The sequence below is a fragment of the Cicer arietinum genome, chromosome 8 (assembly GCF_000331145.2).
Source record: "Cicer arietinum cultivar CDC Frontier isolate Library 1 chromosome 8, Cicar.CDCFrontier_v2.0, whole genome shotgun sequence".
Taxonomy (NCBI): Eukaryota; Viridiplantae; Streptophyta; class Magnoliopsida; order Fabales; family Fabaceae; genus Cicer; species Cicer arietinum.
In genome coordinates, this window is record NC_021167.2 from 19,130,114 (window position 1) to 19,130,893 (window position 780).

Genomic DNA, 780 nt, shown 5'->3' on the forward strand with positions numbered 1-780 from the left:
CACATTTTCTACCAAGAACTACGTAGCTTTGATTTCTCCATCGCACCGGGAGATACGTAGGAGCAATATCACACTCTTGTCAAGCACAATAATAAAAACTTTTTTTTTACTCTTTTAAACACGTTTTTATCTCAAAAAATCATATTTATAAAAAATAATTTTATATCCATATTTAATAATAAAGAGAAATAAATATAGTTAAGTTGATATAATTTTGCACAATTAATTATAGATAACCGTTTTTAGCGGATGTCGTAGGGTGTTAATACCTTCCCTACGCATAATCGACTCCCGAACTCAAAATCTGGTTTCAAAGACCATTTTTTTTTATATATTTTTAACGGTTTCCCAATATTTTCCTCATTTTAAAATAAATTTTGGTGGCGATTCCATTGAATTCGAGGAAAAACTCGAAATTTTAGGCCGCGACAGCTGGCGACTCTGCTGGGGACATTTCGAGAGTCAAGCCTAAAAATTAATTGCGCATAATTTTTTAACTTTTTTCTATATTTGCTTGTTTTTCATTTTCATTTTCTTTGTGTTTTTTATTTCTTAATATAATATTCTTTTAGGCTAGTAGGTTATTTTTTTTATTTTATTTTATGTTATTTATTTATCTGTTTATTTTATATATGTATATATGTTTTGTTAGTATTATGGATTTATTGAATTATGTTTATTCAACATCTACACTTTTTTAAGATACACACTTATGAGTGGAACCTTATACCCGGTTTTGAACAAAACTTAAGCTTAGTTTCGAGATTGCGTAGTGGTAGC